This window comes from Phalaenopsis equestris, unplaced genomic scaffold (genome assembly GCF_001263595.1).
Source record: "Phalaenopsis equestris unplaced genomic scaffold, ASM126359v1 Scaffold000114, whole genome shotgun sequence".
In the NCBI taxonomy this organism is placed as follows: Eukaryota; Viridiplantae; Streptophyta; class Magnoliopsida; order Asparagales; family Orchidaceae; genus Phalaenopsis; species Phalaenopsis equestris.
Window position 1 is genome coordinate 608,376 of NW_018164556.1, and position 14,058 is coordinate 622,433.

The following is a 14,058-nucleotide window of genomic DNA, read 5'->3' on the forward strand; positions in this document are numbered from 1 at the left end:
TTGCGAATCGGTGGGAGGAAGGGGGAATTCTTGTGAATCGAATAAAAGAGCGAAGAGAGCTTTCAGTGAGAACAGATTGAAGAAAAAAGAGGAGGCACTTGCGCCTCGATCGGAGGAAGGGCGATTAGGTTGCGAGTAAAATGAGTAGAACAGGAAAATTTTTCTTAAGCTCGGATTGTGGAGTAGAACATCTGAACTCTCTTTTTTTTTCTCTTTTTTAAATCACAAGAATTTGTGTGTTGTGCAGATTTGAATCTAACAATATATATCTATTTTTTAAAATAATTTTATTAAATCAATTTCACCAATCAATTTCGAACAGGAGTTTAAGGTCAATAATTTTGAACTATACCCGTCTGAAGGGGCTGTCGAGCTTTGAATGAGTTGACAGTGAACTTTTATTTTGGGAAAAAGAAAAACTATTTTATGAGGACAAGCTAATATGATGTAATCATCTCGGCTTATCAAAGTTGATGAGCTTCGTATATGAGGATAAGCTTACAAACACAAGAATCAGATCGAATTACCTCGAAAACAACATCCACAAGTAGAATCTCTATATAAGCCACCCGTAACCAAATAACCAAAAAGAACATTTTTTTGTTCTGGGGTCAAAAGTCTCCCAGAGGAACGTATCCCTACTGGTTAATTACATATCGGGGGATACCCAAGAAGACTTTCGATGGAAGGAGTTTCGCTTTATCATCATGAACATGGGATATATATTATCAAAAGGTGATTATTTCGTATGGAACGGTCTGGATGCTTTGAAGCTTACGCTGCGCCATCGGGTGGAAAGTGAATCTCCCACGTCCAAATGAGTAGCGGCTTCTCAGCTTACGAAACCTACGAAATGACCATAAATCACTTCAACGGAGGTATCCAATACATAATAGCACATCGGGATCGTAAGGACGGAGAACAAATCGTCGTATCCCGAAAAGGAGGCAGCTTATCGACATTAGACCGTCAAAGTGACATCAACGAAGTCAAAGGAGCAACAGTGGCTCAACAAGGGTAGTCAAAAAGGTAGGAAAGAGTAATTCTAGGAGGTAGAGGTAATCAGGTCGGGGTACCACAAACTCATCATCCCAAGCCACTATGACCCTAAGTCTACCTGGTCGTGAAGGTAGTCGACCCAACACAACCTGAGATCCCTGGTCAGCAATCCGTAAATTGCATCACCCATAAGAATCTCAATAGCTTTGAGGTAAAATGAGCGAAACTCTATCCTATAACTAAAAGCTGAAGCTCCAAGAGGTGGGACTTATACCTACCGAAGTGGCGAGGAAGCCTCTGAAAGGAAGAGAAAGCAAAGGTTCAGCTACAAAGCTGTAAATGCTCCAACAAGAGAACTTATATCTCGTCTGGATTGAGAAGCCTCCTAACACCCTACACGCACCAGACAACCAACTAGGCGAATTTATGTTGAGTCAATCGGATTGGAGAAGCACGGTGGCTACTCCTCGGGACATGCAAGTATGATGCAGTTATCTACCACATTTTTAAGCGTGGAGGTTCTATTAAATATGATTGGGTTATGGCCTTGCATGTGAACCATTTTAAAATCGACTTGATGGCCATGCAAGAAAAAAAAAATTGATTTTGAAAATTCTTGAATCTTTTAATCCTAAGATTTTGATCATCACAATCATTTATTATTATGATTTTTTTTAGATATAAAGAATTAAAATTTTAGGGTCCTTAGTATGCCTATGTTGCATTTTCGTGAGGTTCAGATACACAAAAAGAAACAATATAAAACATTTTAACATTCAAAGGCACACAAGAAGAAAAAGAGAAAGAAAGCACCCCAAAAGAATATATAAACAGGTCAAATGTCGCTGGACCAGGAACAAAATCCAGTAAATACAATAAAAGCCGTAGGACTTCGCATATATATGTCTGATCCTAAGTCTATACAAAAATATCAAATTCGGACTTACGGTACAAGACACGAGCTGCTGCACCTGGTCCCCGTGCCCGTACTTTATTTCCGATACAGACTCTCCTAGGACTCTATCAAATACATTTAAAATAGAAAATAAAGACTCGACCAGCATAAAACAAGTTTTAGCGGGCACGCCATGCATTGCAAAAATAACAAGCCGTGCCTTATAATTTAGGGGAGCTAAAGAGCGCCTGCAAGCAAAGGATTAGAAATCATTACATGCTCCCCCTAATAACACATGTGTGAGTGTGTATAAATAGGCACGACACCTACAGAAGATCGCCCTAATATATTATCATGCACAAGAAGCATGCAAGCACACCGAAAAAAAATCGATAATGTGACACCTGACTAGCGCAAGACAACACAACACACAACAATAGTTCGAGGTGTCGAAAATGCTACTTAGCATCCTAAACCCAGCCCAACACATCATCTAACGAAAAGTGCGTCAACCTAGTATCTAAGTTCAGGGTAGGTATGGGTATGGTATGACTTTAACGGGGTCATCTTACCGGCCCCATTCTAAAGATCCAAAAAATCTAAAGGATGTTATGAAAGAAGATGACATGAATTAGATCCATTGGATTCTTAGCACAGTTATACTCGTGTCAGTCCAGATGACTTAACTCGCATTGCTCATCGGGATTGACCTGACAAGCAATGCTCGTTAAGGCATTGTGACCAACACGGGAGTCACTCTCCTAACGGGTATGGCTCGCTTACTCATGTGAACATGCAAATACAAATGATTGATCAAAACACAAGTGATGAGTATACTATGGGGCAGGTACTCAAACAAAGTTGGGCATACCGTAGTGGTAGCAGCCCCAAGAGGTATGTCGAAGACGCAGCGACCTAACGGGATAGGCATGTCAGGGTGACAGCGGCCTGAAGAGGATGGGCATGTCGTGGGGCAGCGACCCCAAGAGGTATACCGATAGGGTAGTGACCTGTAAAGGGTAGGCATGCCATGGCGGCAGGGGCCCGAAAAGGGTGGGCATGTCATGGTGGCAGCGGTCCCTAGAGGTATGCTGATAGGGCAGTGACTTGTAAAAGATAGACATGCAATGACAGCAGGGGCCCAAAGAGAATGTGCAATTCAAGCATATGATCATAATCATGCAGCCAAACAAATGTGAAATAGGATGCAAAAACACAATCATACATATGCACTACAATATGCAAAAATGCAAACACAAATGCAAGACACTATAGTGGTGCAAGTACTAGGTCGAACGGGTCGAGGAATCCGGTCTAGTCAAAGTGTCATGCCAACTGGCTCAAGGAAGCCAATTAAAATGAAGTGGGATATATGTCGGGTCGGGCCGGCCAATCGGAACAAAGTTAAATACTCTTCGGGCCGGGGCGGCTGGTCGGAGTGAAGTGACGTACTCGCGGGTCAACCGGTCAAAGCAAAGTGACGTGCAAAATGCAACATGCAAACATACACATGTAATAAGGGGTCATTCTCATGCTAACGACCTCACCGAGGAACCTAGGATCAATATATAAAAAGATGGTGATTGCTGTCTTTGCTTTGGCTAGGCAAGTGGGGAACTTCTCTCTAGATCTCCAAGGGGGAAGTTCTCCACCTCGTCATGAAACGGGCTAGCGACAACGATCTTTCTGATTTCATGATGCCTCTGAGCTTTACAAAATGAGCTAATGACTCACGTTTTCTCATTTTGCAAAGACTTACATTTCAATCTTTTTAAAAGATCGAGACAACCAAAGCAAAGGGGAGCGAAGGGAGCTCCAACCTCTAAGATTTTTGTGTTAGGGCTAAAAGTCAAATACGATTCACTTAGCTATTGTAGGAGAATTAGCTGCGCAAAGGGGGATCCAATCCTGTAGGTCACCTCTAGTAAAACAAGTGATACATCACATAGGTGCGTCGCCGCGTCGGCTCACACCGGTGCACGCACCCCGTGTAGGCGATCGGACTCGCACACTTATCGCTCCTACAACCTAAGGTTGGCTATGGAGTAAAATGCGAAGGGGAAGAGGGGTTATACCATCGCGTGATTTGCACGAAGTCTAAAGAAGTCCGGCGGGAGCTTGCACGTGAGGTAGAAATCCCTTTTATCCTCCCGAATGACGTCGATGCTTGCTGTCCAACAACGTCGTGGTGGTTCGGCGAGGTGTATAATCGCCGGAAAAGCGAGGCAGCGAGGTGGCAGATGTTAGCTTCTCAATGGTGAGTGCCGAAAGTGAAGGAAATGTGGAGGGAAAGCCCAAAAAAATTGAAGTTCCTCCTTACTGTTTTACTCCAGCAAAAAAACAACGCCGGCAAAGCAAAATCCTGTAGGATGAAGAAAAAACAGCGAGGTTTGCAGGGTTGGTTGAGAAAAAGAAGAAGCCGATGAGGGAGGTAGCAGTGAGATCGACCGACTTCTGGAGACGAAACTCGGAGACCGGAGGGGTGCTCGAGCTTCACTGGCGAGAAAGGAGACTCCGACGAGGAGAGATGGCGAACTCGGGTTGTAGGCTCACGAAAACGAGAGAGGGACTTCAAGAGTTTGGTGGAGGATTTGAGATGAGTTTTTATCTTTTATTTTGAATTACTTTTGGTTTTAATCGAGACTTCCTGTTGGTTTGACAGTGATTTTTACTTTTAAACTAAAGTATGGTTTTATTTTCTCCATGGATTCTGAGTAAATTTTTTTATCTTTCTTCTTAAAATGATAAGTAATTAAAGTGTTGGATGAAAGTTGTGGAGAGTGTTGATCTTTATTGTTGACAGAAGTTGTGATGATTTAAATCCATGAACTTCATTTACTTCTATTTACTTCTTGATTTGATGTTAAAACTTCATTTACTTCTTGATTTGACCTATGCATATGTTAATATTTGTTGTAAGAACATGTAAGAATTGGGTCAATTGGAAAGAATTATACAATTGGAAAGAATTATATGAGGTTGTATGAATGATAATGTAATTCATATGATTTAGTGCAAATAAATAGGGAAATAATCTTTGAATGTTGTAGAGTTATAGGACTTTAAAGCGACAGGTTAAAGCCCCCAACTTGGTTTATTGTTTTAGGTTCTGATACAAGATGTTAACCCCCAAGTGGAGGGAATCGAGAGAACTCTAGAGTGAGAGATGGTATCTTCCATGTCTAGCCGGTCTTCAAAACTATTCAAACTTTAAATTAGTCAATGTTCTTTATAGCATCTCTAGTAAGGGTAAATAATATAATTGCTCATATTTGACACAACACAATTTGCATACTACCACAACAAAATTTCTATGTTTATTACTGTTTTATGATAAGGAGAAATATATTTTCAAATTCAGTGCTTTTCTTTTACACAAACTCAAGTTATCTTTTTAAATTGTTACTGTTTTGTCAAAATATCAAAAATACCAAAAAGATTTGAATTTTAATTACTGAGAATACATCTCTAGTTTAAGTAATTGTCTTTTTAAAATAGAAAATTTGTCGTTCAATAGAGCATATTGCGTATTTCCCTTAATCAAAAAGTCTTATATTACTTGATAACGATATGTATACTTGCGTAGTATCCCAATATATAAATTAAATAGTTAAATTCCTATTTGCTTCAGGATCAAGTTTTGACTCTATTGCAAAGTAAAGAAATATTAGTGAAAATATAATCAGAGACATTGTTATATTGTTGCATATAAGTAGTAAGTCGACATCACCAACCCTGAGCTCACTCAAGTTGAGTTCATTTACAACCCTACTATCCAAAAAGCTTCTACGAGTGCCTTCAAAGTACATCAACTTTCCGACGAGTTCCTTAGAACAAAAGGTAGCTTTCATAGTAAAGAGTGCTTCCTTAGCACCACCTCATAGAGTTTTTATTCAACTAGATCAGTTCGGTTATTTCTTTAAGGTTTGATACATGGATATTTTTACAAATTCCTGTGAAAAATGCCCCCGTCGGGAGACAACAAAGTCAAAATTAGTAACTAGTAAGTTGTCAAGCATCATTTTTTAGTATAGTTGCAACTGCATTTCCAAAGAAAAGTACCATTTATTTTGACCTATGCATAGTCTTGAGAAACTAGAAACATATTTTGACACCTCATTGAGGGCTTAATCAATCTTTTGGGAGAGTCAATTCAACCTTTTCTATCACAGGTTATAGTCTTCGAGCAAAAATTTTGACTTACAACATTGTATATGTTAAAAATCCTTGGTGGATTTCATATAATTTTGTCCATCATAGGTTAACAATGCTGAGTGGATGTTTCAGCTAGAAAAATTATGATGAGTCGGACATCCTTGACAAATGCTTCTTTTGTTTCTGTTCCAACACATGTTAATGTCGTTGAGCATTTATGTCTATATAACCTAGGATAGGTATTATATCCCTAATCAATTCTTCTCTCGACTTTATACTAATAGATGTTAACGTCATTGAACATCTACAACCATATAGCCCAGGTCGAGCCTTACATCCTTAATGAATTCTTCTATTGACTCTATTCCAACACAAGCTAATGCCAACGAGAATCTCCAACTGCATAATCTAAGACGGGTCTTGCATCCCTGACGAATTATCTTTTCTACTCTATTATAATAAAAGTTAATGTCACTAAACATATCCAACTATACAACCTTTAAAAGGTATTACATCTTTATGTATTACAATTAACTTCTTCCACTGCGGGCTGCAATCGTCGAGCAAGCGCGTTCTGACTAAACAAGTTAGGAAAAGTCAAGCATCCTTAGTGATAACCCAAAAGTCGCATGACATCAGCTCATAAGTTTGACAACAATATATTTTAACTGCCTAATAGATGGGGCAACCACATCTCATAAGGAAAAGTGAAGCATTATTAATGACAACCTAGAAGTCAGGTGACATTAGCTCAAAAGCTAGTCAACATCTTATAACAACCCAAGAGATGGGGCAATCACTTCTTAAAAGGCAAGGCAAAAGCAACATTTGAACCAAAATCAAAATTTTTACCCAATAATAAAAAATAAGAAATAAAATTGAACGCAATGTCTCGAGTATAAATGTCACATCATGTGTTAAACAACTATAAAACCCAACATAAACTCATACAAAGTTCACAATAACTTAGCAAAATAAAAGACATTGATCCACTACAATTTCATTATCATCGTCAAAAACTCTGCAACTTCATTTTATTTTCTTTAAAAGCCAACATTCTCACTTAAAAAATCTATAAATTCCTTGCACTTTAATTGAGAAGTTAACTTTATTGTGCTCACAAAAGATAAATTTGATCTTTGCAAGCTTGGTCTTCGATGCCCTCAAAAGAAAGGTTTAGTTTATCTTAAAGTAGTGTTAGCATCACCTCCTCAAAACTCTAGAACTTTCACTTACTTTTAGGGGATGAGATTCTCTAGATATCTACATCTCAACAGTGTAGAAAATCTCTTCCAAAAAAGCTGACAGTAACACATAAATTTTCATATAGAAAGCACGATAGCTACAAAAAAAAATTGCATTAATCACCACAACAAGGTAAAAAATCTCCCTTAGAAATCACGATAATATTGTGGGAAATCCTCTCGGAAAAACAGAACATCAAAGGGAAAGGGGAGCTTCGTTAATCACATAAAAAAAGATTGAGAGACTTTGAGGGGTGCAACAACAACACCAAAAGGGAGGTCAATTGATTGCACAAAAATAAGTTGGGAGACTCGAAGGTGAGCAACATCAATGCTAAAGTGAAGTTTCGTTAAGTGCACAAACATAGGATGAGAGACTTAAGGTGGGTGGCAGAAATGTTAATCAGGAGCTTTGTTGATCAAACAAAAATTGGCACGGAGACTCCACAATTTTACTCCTCTTTTAGCATTTTTATAAGCTTAATATACCCAAAATGCAATATATGTATATCTATATATGTATATATATCTATATATATACATATATATATATAAATATATATATATATATATATATATATATATATATATAGTTTAAGTTTAGTTTAGCTTACGAATTGTTGACATGGTCGCCTATCCTCCATCAGATTGGTCACAACTTCCATCATACGATCCTACATCCACCAGATCACTAACATGACTGCCTACTCCGCCATCCATGCCCAATAATCACTAACTTGGCCCTTCAGATAAATGGTTTTGGCGTTTTGCTGTATGATCATGCAACCCTCAAATTATTGACATGGCAGTCCGTCGTTCATGCCCATAGATCACGGATGTGGAACTACCATCCACCAGTTTACTCCCATCTACTGTTGTATGATTATGCATCCCCAAATCACTAAAATGACACCTATCATCTATGTCCTTTGCTTGCATCTACCGACCGCCTATGATTGTTGTATCGACATTGTTGTCATCCTACACCTCTAGCATCATTGTCGTCGGCCTCTGCGTTCTGTTGTTCCAGCCTTCAGCCACCCATTTCGGTCGCCACTGTCGCCGGTCGACCGCTACCACCGCCACATCCATCACTAATCTTTACCTTCAGTCGCCACCACCACTAGTCTCCACCTCCGATCACTGCCACATCCAACAATAAAGGTCTGGGGATTCAAGCCCATGACCTCAAACAAGTGAAACAAATCAACTGCCAAGTCGACTGAAAAACTTATCACACACACACACACACATGTATATGTAATTCTAAGTTTTGGTATTGTCGGATGAAGAATTTAGACTTGCCCAAAAATAAGCAGGAAACGTATACGCCATCAACAAGTTCTTATAATTCATTACAGATCTCGAGGTGTGACACAAATCTCCAAGTAAGTTTTAAAATAATGAATGTTCAAAATTCAATTAAAAACCATTTAGAACTTTGATTTCAACAAGCTTACAATCAAATAGACAGGCTCAATGAGATGGGCGTGATGACACTAATGGTGGTTCAACCCTAGTAAAATAAAGTTCATATCAATCTATTAAGTCAATTTGAAAGCTTTTAATGCCCATTTATAAAGTAAAATGGAGCCTAAATTTGATAAGTTTATATTTGAATTGAGCGTCTTGACGAGACAAATCAAATGACTCAATGATCGCTCAATTATGATATCATTAAAACACTTAAATATTCAAAGAACCCCCATCTAACTGAGACAACCATCTAATAAAGTGATCTAGATTTATTTCTCATTTGTAGAGAGATCTCTCCTAAAGTCTTTAAATAGAGCCCTACCCACTCTAAAGAGGTGACCAAAACCTAGAACCAAAGAAAGCCCGGAGCTCAGAGGAGAAGGAGTTGAACCCCCATGTTTTATACCAAAGGTCCAATGAACGCCGCCTGATTCTGTAGCCACCAAACAATATCAACCACCGCTCACGAGCTACCAACAACCACCATCGGCCTCCACCTACAAGTTGCAACAAAATCCCATATGGAGTCACAATGTGCGTTGAAGAATTCCATCATATGTTACAAAACAGATAAATACCTTGTGGAGCAGTATGTTGTCTAGCGCATCATACAATGACACATTCTAAAGGTGTATTAATGTACCCTGAATATGGTGTTACGATGCACCTCACATATGGTGCAATGATGCATCCCAAATATGGTTTATTGACTCACCCCACAATAATTGCTTATAACCATTGTACTCAAAATATGATCAATTTCTTCAAACTCCTGAAACTCTCTTATCGCAACTTATCACTATGCCCTACGTGACTCAAAACTCATGCAACTCCCAACTCCGACCTCCATGACCTATAAACATTATCAGAACTCAAGTAGCTCCCAACTTTAGCCTCCGTGATCTACGAAAGTTATCTCAATTCCAACCTCTGTGTGTACAACTATTATCACAATTCACCATTATGACCTATGTGGTCCGCCTTTAATGTCGCTCCCAATTCTAGCCTACGTGGTCAACCACTAATGTAGCTCCCAAATCTGACCTTTGTGGCATGAAATGTTATCATAACTCACCAAAATAGCCAATGTGACCAACAATGACCTACATGGCTCACAACCATGCGACCCCCAAATCTAGCCTCTGTAGCTTATGAATGTTATCACAGCTCGTCCAGTTCCTGTCTCCAGCCTCTGTGGCCTAAAGATATTTTCACAGCTCGCTCAACTCCAAACTTTGACCTTGTGGTATACGAATATTATCACAACACATACAGTTCTCAACTTCAAGCTTTGTGATATTTGAATATTATCACAGCTTTTGCAGCTCCTAACTTTGATCTTTGTGACCTATAGACGTTATCACAACTCACCACTATGCCCTACGTGTTTAACTATAATCTACATGTTTCACCGCTCGTGTTGCTTCTAAATCTGATCTCTGTGGCATATGGATGTTATCGTAACTCACTAATACGACATATGTGACCAGCTGCGATCTGCATGACCCATATCTCTTTCAACTCCCTACTACGTTCCCTATAACCAAGCAACACTTTTGAAATAATCATCTTTGATTTACATGCCTAATTTTTACCATGGATTTCAAATACGACCTCTACGACAACCTGGTGCTACTATTATCATCTAAAATATTGATGACAAACAATTATCTCTATAACAATCAAAGTTCTTTGTAGAATGCTATCATCGAGAACTACAATTATTACATTCAGATTACGATTACTATCAATAAAGTGCCAATATACATTTATAATGACAAGCTTTGTAAATCCATCTTTCCTGATTCAGAAGAAGAGTGGATCTGTGTACTCATCATTCATAGTGTATTATTTCAACTGGGCTAGGCCCCATGATTTTTCCTCCTTTCCAGAGTTTTCCACCAAAAAATTTAGGTGTCTCGACTTTCTTACTTCTCTTTGATCATCTGAACACGTAATAAATTTTTGTGCATTACTAAGAAGTTAAATAATCACCGCACCGTCGCAAACCTTTCAACACATACTAGTTTCCAGTATTGGAATCCACATTTTTTATATAAACAAGATGAAAAGTAATTCTATACTAAAAAATGAACCTCATCTAAACCAACTTTAAACATGGTTTAAATGTTATTTGAACATGCCTTCAACTAGCTCATTTATTGTTTAAAAATTTGTGAATGCATAAACATGCTTATATCAATGGCTTATAGGTGGAATATAGGAATATAAGTTCAATAATGGAAACTTTAGAGAAAAAATAAAATACTAAAAAGTATCTATGAATTAAATGACACATATTATCGATTAGTTTCCCTCACTTGAGTATTGTATTATTTTATTTATATCAACTACTTTTGATATCAGATCATCTACATAAGTATGCTTATGTATAAAAGAATTTTAATAACAAAGGATTTCGTTCAAATCATATTCAAATGAAATTTGAATCAAATTATTTATAACATTTGTACCATATTTTAACATTGCTTTGAACATAATTTTCCTTTTGATGGTTGAACCAATTGTTTAAATTATGTTTGAGCAAGGATCGATGAAACACTAAATTTGTTATTAGAACTTTATTCTTCTTTTGGCCCAATATTCTACTATTATCTCTAGCCAATTACTTGAAATTGTATAGTAAAATTAAAAGAACTCCAAATAAATAGTAATTATTTTATTTATAATTAATTAATTCAACATTACTCTAATTAATTATTAAGATTAAATTTACCTCTATACATCTCATAAAACACCTTAATTGAAAAAAAAAACCCTATATATTTATTGTCAAATACTATCCAAATTATTTTTTGCACCAAACTTCATCTACTAAATAATAACCATTTATATTCATATATTGCTTGTTAAAGACAAAGTCATTTAAGACCAAATTGAATTGCTTTAAACCAACTTCAAACTTCATTTAAATTTGTTTTTGCACACGGGCAAGGAGGGTTGCATTGCACATAGGGGATTATGGCCAATATTGATGAGTAACGTTTGGGAGAGATTTAGGTTAGTAAATCATTAGTGCTTACATTATGTAAATGTTCTTCCTCAACATTAATTTTGTATGGAATGAATTACCCAAATAATTTCATATTTGTAATACATTGAAGTCAATCACCATAAGTTTGTGCTATTAAGTAAAGAGTTTGAAGTATAATCATGAGGCAACAAGCTATAAATAGATGAAGATACAATGCTTGCGGCTTAGAAGAGTCAAAATTCTTTAAAACTAAAGCTCTAGCAATAGTGCCCAAGCGAACAATAGTGAGTCAAGGGGGCAGAAAGAAAATAATGAGTTTGGGAGGTTGTAATGCTTTGTTCATAATCAATGATATATCTTTATCATAAGGAAAAACATATCTAGAGATAATGATCATTGTTGCCTTGAAGTGCAGGGCCAAACTTAGTTTGACAAGCTAAACTTGAGCTTAAATTAGGCTTAAACTTGTTCATATAACTTACTAAATATATCAATTTCAATAAATTCTACAAATATCAGAGTTTATATCTCATTAGGAGTATTTTGATCTAAAAGTATTTTGAAGTATATTTACACAATAAAAATATAATGAGACTATTTGTTTAAATATCCGTGTTGTAGTACATAAGAAGTCAAATTTCATTGGTGAAATTGCACTCACTTAAATTTTCTCTACCAATTTAAATAATTTTCCTTATATATTTTTAATTTTGCTCCTTTTTAAATAGCTTTGACATGAGTACAATATTTGTTGGTTTTTATTCATAATCAAAGTGATATAAGTAGAGGATGTAAGTATTACATTCACATTATTTATGCTCAAGAAAAAATAGAATTATTCTATGTTAAAGTATTCATAATATAAAAGAGATTTTATAGCGTGAATATTATATAAAGACCACCCACATACATATATAAAATGAATTAAAGAAGAATTCCTAGGAGACATGAAATTATTTATTTAAAAAATCAAACAAAAAAATCACAGGGCATAGCCTAATTAAAATTGTTCTACAAATATGAGCTATAGTCATAAAAAAAGACTTTTCTTGTACTTGGAGAAAACATTGATACAATATAATAAATGTAATATGCATGAGTTATAGAAAATGACTTCAATCATAAAAGTAAAATAATCTTTAAAATATTGTAATTGTCATCAAGAGATTATTTAGGGTCCGTTTGGGGCAGCTTATTTGGCGCGGTGACGCTTTGAAAACGCATCTGACTTGTTTGGGTAAACTATGGGGCAGCTTATTTGGCGCGGTGACGCTTTGAAAACGCATCTGACTTGTTTGGGTAAACTACATTTTGGCAGCTTATGTATTTTCAAAACGCTGAAAACAGTGTTTTCACACCGCACATTTCTAGGTGCAGTGACAGTTTTCTGGCTACAGTCAGAATTTTCCAAAAAAATAAAAAAATTGTAATAGCCACCGCACCTAGCTTATCAGCAGATTATTTTTAATCAGCTTATCAACAGATTATTCAATAAGCTACAGTTGCCCCAAACAGACCCTTAAAGTGGGTTTATTTTTCTAATTCCATCAATTATATGACATAATAAGTTAATTTTTTCCATATTAGTATTCTAAATACTCAAAATGTAGACATGCAAATGAAATTGCATGAATGAATTGTAAATACAAATATGTTTTAGGTTAATTTATGAGATTTATATCTAGATAATAGTTTATCTATATAATAGATTGGAGACATTATATTTATTTTAGTATGTTCGTTAGTTTGGGACTAAATTCACTGGAGGTTGAAAAAATGGAGATTAAATGGGCTGGCGTGGAAGAATATTTGGCCTAGTAGTTAAAGAGATCATTTTTTCAAGGTTATGAATACTCTATAATTAACTTATAAACATAAAAGAAAGGTCGGCTGGTGTCTTCCTTTTTTATAAAGAAAATAAAATTTAGAAACAATCAAGTTTTGTTAACATATTCACCCCAAAATTTTAATGTATTTACATATTAATATCTAAATTTAATTTTTATATTTATAAAATTTAAGGATTTAGTATGATGTAAAGATGCAAATTTACTAGCTTTGAAAACGCGAAACCATAGCACACTTTTTTAAATAAAGATTGTCAAAAATGAAATGCAAAATAAATGATTTGGACAGTACTCTGATTACAATATATTTGAAATATTTTAGCTGTTTGATTCACTGTAAAAGAAACAAAAGACTTTATTATTTTTTTTTTTTGAAGTAAATTGAAAATAATGTATTTCAAAATATATATGGTGGTGGGGGGCCGAAAGACGGTGGTGGACGACTGG